We start from the raw sequence: 11,654 nt of genomic DNA on the forward strand, positions 1-11,654 counted from the left end.
GTCAGGAAATGGATAAATATCACATTGAAAATTTCATTCTTACTTCAAGAAAAAAATGTACTCTCCTTCTCGGTTTCACATTTAATATTTTATCCTTCATGTTATGTTTTACAAATCTAATTGGTTTTTTTTACCAGTGACAATTTTGGACTCTTTAAATGTTATTGCAAGGAGACAGAAATATCAGACAGTAATTATAAACATTTAATTACTTCAACCTGTGAATCCTTCGCTCAATTTGTTTGATGTCACCTTCTGCCAGTTACTTACTTTATTATGTACATTTCAATAAATAGTTATCCATTATTTCATCAGTCTTGATTTAAAAAAAAGGTCAGTCGCTTTAATGTACTATAACCCTTTTATGTGCAAAACTACGTCCTCTTGGTACCATTATATATCAAAGGACGAAAAGGCGTGATTCTGCAGATAGTTTAAAAATATTGAAGGGCCAGATTGTTTGCGATTCTATTGTAAAGGGTAAATAAAAAAGAGATTTTTTCATTTGAAAATTATAACTGCAAACATATAAAGAAGTATTGAACGTTAGCCTATTTTACACAAAGAATGACAATTTATTATGCATACCCGAATACACTTGTGGGTATCATTTATAGTAAACACCTTGTGGATAGAAAGATTTAGAAAAATAACGCTAAAATATTACTTTATATCTTCCTTGTAGGGCTTTTATTACATAGTTATATAATAAATACTTAACATGTACAGATATTTAAGGTGTGGTTTATAATGACAAGGTTTGAAATTCATCTTTGTTATTACAACAAAAGGTTTCCTTCCTATCGATTGTGTCATTTCCAAACAATTGTCACGAATGTTTCAGAGACGGGTTGCTTAGATTTTCAACTAAATATTGATGTTAAATTGTAAGCTCAAGTGACAATATTTTTATTTGCATGAATGATTGTAAAAGATCAAACTGAATTGGTAAAGTTTAAATTATGACTGAAACCGAGAAAACAGAGAGTAACTATGAGTACTGAAATCAGTAATTGATACCCTAACCCCCGCCTCCAATATATTTATTTTGAAAAAATCGTTGTAGTGCTCTGGGAGACTCGAAATAAATGTCAGATCAAATTGTAAAAAGAGATGTAAAATTGCATTATTTGTAGTCCTACTTTTGAATTCATATTAAATATGAAGCAAAATTGTCCAAAATCGTATACAGGATAAAAAAAACTGTGGCCTTCAACTCAACATTTAGATATATCGACGACGTGTTGTCAACAATGGTAATTTCCATTCTAATGTCGATACAATGTATCCTGGTGAGCTTGAGGTAAAAGATATCACAGAAATTGAAACATCTGCTTCATAGATGGATATTTTACATGAAAATGACAGAAATGGTAATAACAACCAAGCTCTACGATAAAGGTGATGAATTTAACTTTTCTATCGCCAACTTCCCTTAATTATGCAGCAATATAGCTTTATCTCTTCCATCGCTTTTCCACACTAAGATATTAACTGTAATAAAGGAAAAAAATCAAAAGCACTGTGCAACAATATATTCAAGAAGTGATGTGATTCAGATGTAGACACTTTAAAGTTCCAAAGAACTTTTGGACAATTTGAAATCACAAGATTTTTACCTAAATCAGCGACTTAAAAATTTACGACTTTTCAACTTTATACACAGCCATTACCACGATAAATTTAAGTCCATGTTCTTTGATATAATTGACAGATGCTTTTTCAATTAAAATGGAACTCGTAAAGAAAGTATGGTTTTAGCTTTATTGCGCCCTAAAAATGTAATATCATCAAAAAGTTTTGAAACTGGCTTAAATATTAGTTAAATAAATGACTCTGATAAATCAGGAAAAAATATGGCATGAAGGTTTACCATTCTGCAAATATGACGTCAAAAATATGAAGCATTTCTCTATTTTCAACAGAAAAAGCCTCAAAATGGCTCATTTTAAGGGTGATTTTCCTTTAGAAAACAGTGTCCACAGCCGTCGCCCACGTTACTTTTTCGATATTTTGTGCAAAATTCAATAAGAAATCACATATTTCAAGATCTTTGTGGGCGATGCCTGTGGACAATGTTATCTGAAAGAAAATTCCATTGAAAACTGGTGTCTTCTGCAACTTTTTAAGAAAATACGGGAAAATGCACATGGTTATGACGTCATAATTAGCATTTAAAAACACATGTGAGAAAAAATGACTTGTATGATATTTCAGCATTGAGTTTCACTTATTTAAAAAGCACAAGTTTTCAACTTTTACACGAGTTTTATTTTTTAGAAAATCATAGGGCAAAATTTGTATGGAAACCATACCTTCTTCTTTACTTACCCGGTCATTGGTTATTTACAAAATTATTTTGTTAAAACGCATTCTGACTGGACACAGAAGTACTCTGAAGTTGAGATCAAAGAGATACTTGAGTTAATGATTAACAATATTTATGTGGTTAATGGAAACCAGGTATTCCAGCAATGTATTGGAATTCCCATAGTTATCAATTTCGCTCTGTTATAAGCAGACCTATTTTTATATTCATATGAAGCGGAATTTATGCGAAATCTTATGCGCGAAAGGAAGAAAACACTTAATGTGGTCTTCAAATCGACATTTAGATATATCAACAACGTAATGTTAATTAACAATGGTCATTTCCATTCTTACATCAATACGATATATCCTGGAGAGCTTGAGATAAAAGATGGCACAGAGTAGGACACATCTGTTTCATACTTAAATGTTTTCTTGAAAAAAGCATTAATGGTAATCTAACAAGGAAGCTATATGATAAACGTGACTGCATCACCTGCATACGGAGTATATATATCTCAGATGGGTATATATATCTCAGGTAAATTATTGACAAGCAAGTAGATGAAACATAAAAACTTTCATATCAATTTAAAGGCAAGCAACCAGACAAAGTAGTTGTTGTTGTAATAATCGTAAAAACTTTCTGACAAATGAATGCTGTTAAATTTAGAAGCCATTTCACAAGTAAGTTGTTGATAAACGTACACTCCTTTTGATGAATCTAAAAACCAGTTGACAAGTTTGTTGCTGCTACTAAATATAAAAATATTCTGATGAATGCCCCCCCCCCCCATGCTTAGACGCCTATGGTTTTAGAAGCCAATTGACAAGTTAGTTGTTGCTAATAAACTTTAATACCTTCTGCCGATAACTTTAGAAGCTATCTGACCAGCTAATGGCTACAAATAAATTTTAAAACAAAAAAAAAATTAGCGAGGATGCCAGGATTGCTAAAATTAAAGATCGCTTAATATTAAACGAGCTTTATTTGTAACAACTTCTTTTGTCAGCTTTTAAAATCGCTAAAATGACATCTCGCTAAAAATTAAATACTAGTTTTTAAAGTTTAATAGCTAAATTTGCGTGTCGCTAAAATTTGGACTTATACGGTACTATTCTACTCCAATTAGGGCCCATTGTTTGACATAAACAATCAATAATCTTCCTGACCTCCATCGACACTTAAAGCTTTTTGTTTAAACTTCACGATAATTATAAAGGAAATTAGATATCAATTAGTTCATGCGTAAAGAGTATTAAAGTTAACCATGTCTCCAAAATTGCACTCACTTGCATAAAACATTTTATGCGCCTTTTGTAACCAACCAGAATTCCTTCTGTCCTTAAATGAACACTGCATATGATATTTGTATATTTACCTTTTTAAATTAGGGTTAAATACTAAAAAACTAAAAACCTGTGATTACTGATACCTTTTCCTGATTCTAGAAGCCAGTATTTATCTACTTAGTGTGTTTGTGTGTTTGGGAGGGGCTTTGGGGGTCTTTTTCAAAATAAATATCTTTTGTGGAAATCATATTCAACTTTCTTACAAAGTTTCATAATCGATTGTATTTCAAGGCTAAGTAAAAAAACAAACCGGCTTTTTCATTGGAAGATTATCACGGCATACGTAGAAGGAAGTATAGAGCAGTAAACGTATTTAACACAAAATGTCAATTTATTATGCGTACCCGTATACACAAGGGGGAATCATTTATAGTAAACACCCTGTGGATAGAAAGATGTAGAAAAAATAATGTTAAAATATTACATTAAATCTTCCTTGTGTAACTTTTATTACATAGTTTTATAATGAATAATTAACTTATACATGCATTGAAAGGGTTGGTAATAATGGAGATATTTGTCATTACAACAAAAGCTTTCCTTTCTCTTGATTGTTTCATTTCTAAGCGATTGTGACGATTGGTAAATTGATCGGATGTTTATGTTGAAACTTAACATTGATGTAAATTTGTAAGCTCAAATGACAATTTCTGAATTGTCCTAATACATGTAATTGTTTCAGATTATACTTTATTTGGAAAGATTATGGTGTATTATGATTGAAACCAGGAAAGAAAATGAGATTAATCTGAGTACTGAGCTCACTAAATGAAACCCCCAACCCGCCTCTCATATGATGTGTATTGGCAAACTCCATGTGTTGCTCTGGTAGACTCAAAAGAAATGTCAGATGAAATTGAAAAAAATAAGAGATGCAGAATTTCTTTACTAGCAGTCCTCTTTTTGAAATCATACGAAGTAGAATATTTCGAAAAATCTTATACGGAAAAAAAACCTTTCTATAGCCTCGTAGCTTCAGTGACTCGACAATAAGACATATTGACGTATTTGCAACAAACAATGCTGATTTCCATTCTTATCATGCTTATGTCGATAAAATATATCCTAAGGAGTTTGAGATAGAAAATAAAAAAAAATAACTCAGAATATGAAACATCTGTGCCACATTTGGAAATTTTAATTGAATTAGATGTTAATGGTAATCTAACAACCAGGATTTTTAATAAAATTGATGACTTAAACTTTTAATCCTCAATTTTCCTTACTAATAACTTCATCACATGCATACGGGGTTTATATCCTCCCGTTGATTAGATAAGGAAAAGTATTATCTACGTATGAAAATGTCTAAAACGAGGTAAATATTGACAATTAAGTTGATGTAGCATGAATAACAGCAGTCTTGTTAAAGCAAGTAATTCGTAAGTTCTATGCACTGACAGGCAGTGTCAATGTTTTGGTTTGACAAATCCGTACGTAAACATGTAATCTATTAAAAAGTAAAATACATGTAAAAGGTGTACCATAACACTAGGTTTTTAAGAATAAAAGAAAGTCTCATTAAATTTCATTTAGTGGTTTAGAGGAGTTTCGGATAAGAGATTGGCACCCAAAAGCGAGACAGACGGTTGACAAGTAAAAACCTTTTGACTTATGTTTGTTGAGGAATCAATCAACCATTTGACATCTTGGTTGGAGATAAAGACATTCTAAAAAAAATTTAAGTTAAATTTTGAAACCCTCTTACCAGCTCGTGGATAGTATGGAATATTTAAGAAATATACAACGTAATTCAGTGAACAAGCCGTTACAAATATCAATTGGTCTACTGGTATCATGCAAAATATGCCAGAAGAGGTATTGCTATCCATTGCTATCAATAATGCTATGTTCACTGAATAATTGTTATTTATTACTTATATTTGTATTACTTAAGGGAACCAATGAGATCGAGTCCAAAATTCGATCTCAGAAATACCTTTTTACTTACAGAAAATATATGAATCATCCAGCCAATAAAATCACAAATAAAATCATGGTGAAATAATATTATTCTTAAGTTAAATTTAAAAAAAAAATCTTATCGAATTTTATATTTATCGTGATAACGTGAAATAACGTGATAACGTGAAATCAAACATGGTGTGATACCAGACTAAAGTTAGCTCATTTTATTAGGATCCCTTCCCCCTAAAACCGTTTCTACTGCAGCCACTTCAACTTCAAATAGCCAGTTCATATACCATCTCTTTTCCTCCAAATCAATCTCGCCTGGTTGTAATTGGACGGATACAATATACGGTATTTACCACTATGTGCCTTCCATTATCAACCCCCTCCCCTCTCCCCAATAAACAGAACCAAATCGTCTTTCCATTAAACTTCTAAATTATACATAATTTAGAAAAATAAATTAAAAAAATAGCATATCATCTTAAACAGTTTATCATTGATTGAATGATTTTTGCTAAACACAGAGTCGACAAGATATCAGCCATCATCGGATGCAATTTTTTATCTGTTGCATGCAAACTACATGTAGTTGTAAACCTTGATATAAAGGGAACTATTTAAGGTTCCTTCCGACCGACTGTTATATCAGAAATATGTTAACCGTTTAAAAAATATTATCTGTGCTAAGCAACAAAATATCTCATAATGTACCTTAAAAATCAATTTGATTTTAATAGGAAATGCAGATAAACCATTTAAAAAAGGATAAATAATGTTGTGAAATAATTAGTCGTATTCAGCTTGGATGCGTAGGATTCTAAAATAAATTACATGTACACCATTTTTAGCCAGCGAGGTGGCTTTATAGAAATGTATGCTGACTTGAGACATCCCCCCCATAAAAAACATTAATTCTCTTTTAGAGATAAATAATATTTATAAAGGCACGCAGCGTATACATGGACAACATTCTGCTATCCCCTTCCAAACCCAGTCTAACACAACATATATAAAATTATAGACATTTCATAATTATTTGTGTTATGATATAAAAAATAAATTTAAAGAAGGAGATTTATAAGTTATCTGTTATGGGTATCCATGCTCTGTTTAAACAAGAGAATTGTAGAAGAATTTTATAATGTAGAGAAGATTTTGATGTTATAATTGGAAGTCCTTGTACAAAACGAAACCATATTACTGTTTATTAATGAATTTATGAAATCCTGCTCAAAATTATTTTTGCAGTAAACTTTGGTATTAACGGGCTTCAAAATACTTATCATTATGCTGAATATTAATACCTTTCGCAAATATATTGTTTGTTTCTTTTTTTTACATACGACTTTAAAGTAATTTTTTGGTTAACAATTCTTTTAATACTAATAACTTAGAAGGATATGTTTGTCAAAAACCAGGCCCATCTTTTTTTTTTAATAAGAGGAGAAATATTTTAAGAAAATCAACTGAAAAACTGGTAATGGAAGATAGACAAAAATCTAAGATAGAGCGGGCCACCGTTAGTGTCGAACCCTGTCAGAGGAACAAAACATCTTTTTTGATGAAATGATTCCCCGTGTTGAGCATCTTTTTGCGTCAAAGGGAAGCAACTTGCCCAATTTATCGTACCCATTTGCGTCGGACAATGCACACTAAGTCTACGTGTAAGTTTTCTACGTGTTTCCATTTGAGAATTACTGATATAGGATTAAATTGCCTTACACATTACTCGTTTCCTAATATCTCTGAATATTATAGTTAAAATAATGCATTTCTAAAGTTGTTGAATTGTTGCCATTGTACATATTGTACTGATCTATATGCCTAATGTTTTTTTTTTAGTTTTGGTTGGTTAATTCCTGTGATAAATTTGAAATTAAACGAAATTTCATTCGAAGACATAAAACATTATAGTATATCCAATGTAATATTGCGAATTCAATCGTGAATGAATGAATACACACAGTGATAGTAAAGGAAGTTCACATACTAGCTGACTAGGCTATTACAGCATCAGTGTATGTGCGATTTTCTGTGCCAGATTACACCTCCTTTGGATAAAATTTATACACTAAAGTACAATGAAAGATATATTCTGTACGTCCTCAGTAATAAACCATGTCAGTTCTGCTTTGCTATACGTCTACCAACTTTTTTTTTAACTGGTGTAAGATATGGCCTTACATTTTCTGCTGTTTGAAAGATAACAAGCTAATTCAGAAAATTTGTGTCCCCCGCTTAGGGAAAAAAGTAAACCATGCGCAGTTCGGTGGAGGGGAGGAGGGGGAGTGGTCGGATCCGTATGACTGAATTTGTAGAATTATTAAATGTATACATGTAAACTGAAACAAATAAAATATACCAATATGCAAATAAAGATTTGATTGCTTATTCTTTATTATGTGTATAGAAAATTCTTTTATTATGGAATATCTATCACACTGCAATGATGATTTTATAACTTTGTACAAGCCAGAACTCATAGATTTTTCATTTTACATGCTGAATAATATCATTAAGTAAGAAAAAAAGTATTTCGGGAAAAAAAGGGAACTTCCAAGAATCGAACCCGGGACCTCTCACACAAGAGTCGAGAGACATACCACTAGACCACGGAACCACTTCATATTGTCAAAAATTATATGCACAATGAAATCACATGCATTGATATATCGAAGTTCGATATTGTCAAAATTTTACACAATGCATGGTGTTTAATTTAGCCTTTATTACACAGTTCTAATGGATATAATAAGAATGTAAAGTCCGCGGAGAACCTGTTTTATACGATATACTTCTCCTCATGCCCATGTGCTAAAAATAGCGACATGTAATACAATAAATACTAATAAAACAGACGGGACGGGACACATTGAGACGGATGAGAGAGGTCCAAGGGAGTTTTGGTATAAAATTACATGGCAAAAGCTCAAATTCTTCTTGAAATATCGCCCGGAAACGATAGCGTTACACAAAGACAGCATGTATAAATTTACGACCTAGATCTTTGACCTTTTGACCTCAACATCTATAGGTCTTCCTGATTCCACAGGGAGTTGTTAAGTAATATTTCATTGCAAAATCTCAAAGGGTTCTCGAGATATCATGTGGAAACGAAAGCGTTATAGCAGAGAGAATTTGCGAATTTATGACCTTGACCTTTGACATTTTGACCTCTGAATCATTAAGTTTCTTTTATAGTCCATAGGAAATTGCTTTGCAAAATTTCATTTCGAAAGCTCAAAGGGTTTTTGAGATATCGTGCGGAAACGAAAGCGTTACAAACAGACAATAACACGGTCGGACAGACGGACAGACCCAAATCAATATCCCCCACTTTTCAATCGGGAGACAAAAATTGTAGATCGGACTAGGCATTCCTTTGGCCTGTGTTTACATTGATCCATGGTAAGAATATGAAAATAAGGCTCTACGGAGGGGAATAAATTATAAATAAATAGTACCACACAAATTTGTTCTACATCATTGGCATATCATCAAACTTACTTTTCTACGTGACAAACTTTATTACAATTAAACATTAACTTTTAGATTTCCCGTCTCTCAAATCTTTTTTTTTTTTGGTATTTAAAACAAGTATTTTGAATGCATTTTTTGGTCAATGACATATTTAACTAGGAGACTTATTGTTCACAGAACAATAAGAGGTCTTTCCACCTTCTTTGAATTTTAAATTTGTTTTATATCGGACTACTAAAAATTAAATTCCAAGAAAAAGAAACCAAAACTCCCTTAAAGCATAGAAAAAATGAAAATAAAAAAAAATGAATGACCTTGACCTTTGACCTTGAAAAAATATTCAAGGTCAAAGGTCAAGGGTCACAATGCAGTTGTCCCCATGCTTCTATGATTTATAGTTTTCAAGTTATAAGGTTTAATAGTAAGTACAAAAAAACTTAAAGGGCAATAACTTGTATAAGGGGTCATCAGATCCATTTCCACTTATACAGTGAAGTTAGGCCTGAAGACCTTTAAGACATTAGAGAAGGTTTGGTGTCTCTACAGTCTACGGTTTCGGCGGAGTAGCGATAACAAGGTTTTCTGCACAAGGGGCAATAACTTTTAAAGGGGTAAATATTAGGGGACAAGAGTGAAATCTTTGAAACAATTTTAAGATTACATTTCAATGATGCATAGACATTAAGTTTATGTTTAAAGACAAAAGAGATAAAAAAAAGAGCTAAATTTCTCATTTTTTAATGACCTTGACCTTCGACTTTTATATGAATTTGAAGGTCAAAGGTCACTGAATCATATGCAGTTGGTCCCATGTCTCTACGACTTGTTGTTTGAATATTTTTATTTTTTGTTAAATTCAAAAAGTTTCAGGGGCAATAACTTATTGACGGGGTCACCGAATGTTTTCGCAATGATTAGATTGAAGAGTCCCCTTAATTAGTTAAAGACATTGGTGAAGGTTTCATACCTCTACGGTTTACGGTTACAGAGGAGTAGCGATAACAAGCGTTTCTTGCAAAAGTGGCAATAACTTCGAAAGGGGTCAAGGTTCTTTTACACGGGTGAACTGCATTAATCTTTTAAAGAGTACATTCTTATGTACTATAAATCTTTTTGATAAATCTTTAAAGAAAAAAAACATGCAGCGGAAAGATAATGAAAAAATAATAATAACTAGGATACTTATTGTACATAGAACAATAAGAGGTCTTTCCACCTTTTTCGAATTTCAAATTTGTTTCATATCTGACTCTTAAAAATTAAATTCAATGAAAAAGAAAAGAAAACTCTCTTTAAGCATAAAAAAATGAAAATTTAAAAAAAAAGAATGACCTTGACCTTTGACTTTAAAAAAATCAAGGTCAAAGGTCAAGGGTCACAATGCAATTGACCCCATGCTTCTACATCTTATAGTTTTCAAGATTTAAGGTTTAATAGTAAGTACAAAGAAGTAAAAGGGCAATAACTCATATAAAAGGTCATGAGATCCTTTTGCACTTATACAGTGGAATTAGGCCTAAAGACCCTTAAGACATTACTGAAGGTTTGGTGTCTCTACGGTCTACGGTTTCAGAGGAGTAGCGATAACAAGTTTTTTTGCACAAGGGGCAATAACTTTTAAAGGGGTTAATGTTAGGGGACAAGAGCAAAATCTTTGAAGCAGCATGTTAATGATGCATAGACATTAACTATATGTTAAAAGACAAAAGAGCTATAAAAAGAGCTAAATTTCTCAGTTTTGGAAAGGCCTTGACCTTTACATGAATTTTAAGGTCGAAGGTCGCTGAATTTTATGCATTTGGTCCCATGTCTCTACGACTTCTCGTTTTGAAAATTTTTAATTATTTGTAAAATTCAAAAAGTTTCAGGGGCAATACCTCATTGAAAGGGTCACCGAATACGTTCGCAATGAATAGATTGAAGAGTCCCCTTAATTAGTCAAAGACATTGGTGAAGGTTTCATACCTCTACGGTTTACGGTTTCAGAGGAGTAGCGATAACAAGCATTTCTTGCAAAAGGGGCAATAACTTCCAAAGGGGTCAGGGTTCATTTACGCAGGGTGAACTGTAATAATCTTTTACGAAGTACATTCTTATCGACTAAAAATTTTTTCGATAAATCTTGAAACAAAAAAATCACACGGCGGAAAAATAATAAAAAAGAAGAAACAGAAGGAAATTAATAGGTCTTTCCACAGAAAGGTGGAAAGACCTAATAACTAGGAAACTTATTGTTCACAGAACAATAATAGGTCTTTCCAACTTTTTAAGTGTTTCCGTGTCTTTTTTTTTTGGGGGGGGGGGGGAGGGGGGAAAGAAAAAAATGCAAAACCAAAAAAAGTGCTTCCAGCAGGATTCGAACTCAGGACCCTCAGATCTACGCTACAGAAACACGTGTATTTATTTGTTTGTGACACAATGTAGTGAATAATAATGAAGAGATCTGAGAAACATGATTGGTGTATAATGAAAATGACGATTTCCTGTAAAAAAATCATTTGAGTTTGTTTATACTTTGAATCAATTCAGTTAATCATACAGAGCTCATGAAACATTCGAACTTCCGTGTCGACGCTTTGTTTACAATTTATGAAAAT

This window comes from Saccostrea cucullata, unplaced genomic scaffold (assembly GCF_032062105.1).
Source record: "Saccostrea cucullata isolate Sc308-1 unplaced genomic scaffold, CSIRO_AGI_Scuc_v1 ctg3042, whole genome shotgun sequence".
NCBI lineage: Eukaryota > Metazoa > Mollusca > Bivalvia > Ostreida > Ostreidae > Saccostrea > Saccostrea cuccullata.